We start from the raw sequence: 1,370 nt of genomic DNA, 5'->3' as shown, positions 1-1,370 counted from the left end.
GAAGATGTGAACAAAAGCCATACTGGCATACGTATGAGACTAAGCGAACCATCTCCCAAGAAAGACACACAGTGAGCTACGATAAGAGCATTTAAAGGATGCTCGAATCAAGTAATCCATCTCAGACCTAGTATAGCGAGCAACATAAACATTCTGAGTTAGATAATGGTAGGTAGAAAAAGCACGAAACATTCCATGTTCAGACAAAACTCGAAGGCCCATGAACATAGGCACTATTTAGCAACCAGACTGCAGTGCCATCGCCATGAATCAAGAATGATTCTGGTGACCCACATGCAAAGAGTGCGAGAGGATTGGAACATGAGAAGACGATAAAATGTTGTCTGCTATGCCGGATTGCTAAGGTGCATCGATGGGGGTTACTTCCATAGCATCCATCGTTCGAGTTCTCGGCCCAACTACACGGAGCAAGGCAGATACCACAGGAGAAAATAGCAGTGTAGAGATGGGGGATGCAAGTGATTGGTGAACTGGAGGAAGAGGCTAGACTACTAACTCAGAGAGGGGATTTAGACGAATCCGCCATGGGGGAGAGACAAGGAATATGGAGGAGAAGACAGGGTAGAGTAGAATAGAAGGGTGGAAAGGAGAGATGCGAGGGCATAGAGGAGGGGCTCAAGGAGGGATGCGAGGGCGCTAAGAAGGGATGCAAGGGATGAGTGTATAACGAGGCAGACAAAGGATAAGAAGAAGAAGAAGCTTAGCCAATCGATAACCAGAGAGGAGTTCAGAGAATGGCTTGAGTAGCCATTTGACTTGAGACTTAGGGTACGGGACTAGGGTTAGATATAGGATAGATTCATGTACTATGGAGGCTCATGCCTTAAATGCTAATTCAGCCGCCAGCAGACTAACTTTAGTTACTATCTACTTACTGCCATTTCTAACCCTTCTTTCTGGCAACCGTATTAAACACGTATCAGAGTACACTCCACCGATTCCCTTTCAAAGATCGATGGGAATCCAAGGGGGAGAGACACAGATTAGTGCTATGACTTTTTCATAAAGGATTTTGGTATCCACCTTTTAGAGAGAGTACTGGTACATGGATAACCGTGGGGAAATTTTTTTATTTATGATTATTCCTGTTGGAAACAAGGTGATTATTAGGGTCAAATCAATCTTTCTATTGGATTGACAAGACATGGTATCATTGGCTAAGGGTAAATCCTGGGATGTTTACTATATTCAAGGTGGGAACCTAGTGAAACTATAAGGGAGTGGAATTATACTTGGATGTATTAGATCCAACACTGGTGATAAGCTGCAGCCAACTCTATGTAGAATTCTCAAGTATGTGCACCTATGTGAAGGTACATGATGCGATAATTAAACAAATGAATACTAAC

The sequence above is a fragment of the Dipteris shenzhenensis genome, chromosome 3 (assembly GCF_047967505.1).
Source record: "Dipteris shenzhenensis isolate YYH24624 ecotype China chromosome 3, Dip_SZ_1.0, whole genome shotgun sequence".
Lineage (NCBI taxonomy): Eukaryota > Viridiplantae > Streptophyta > Polypodiopsida > Gleicheniales > Dipteridaceae > Dipteris > Dipteris shenzhenensis.
This window is presented reverse-complemented; position numbering follows the sequence as displayed.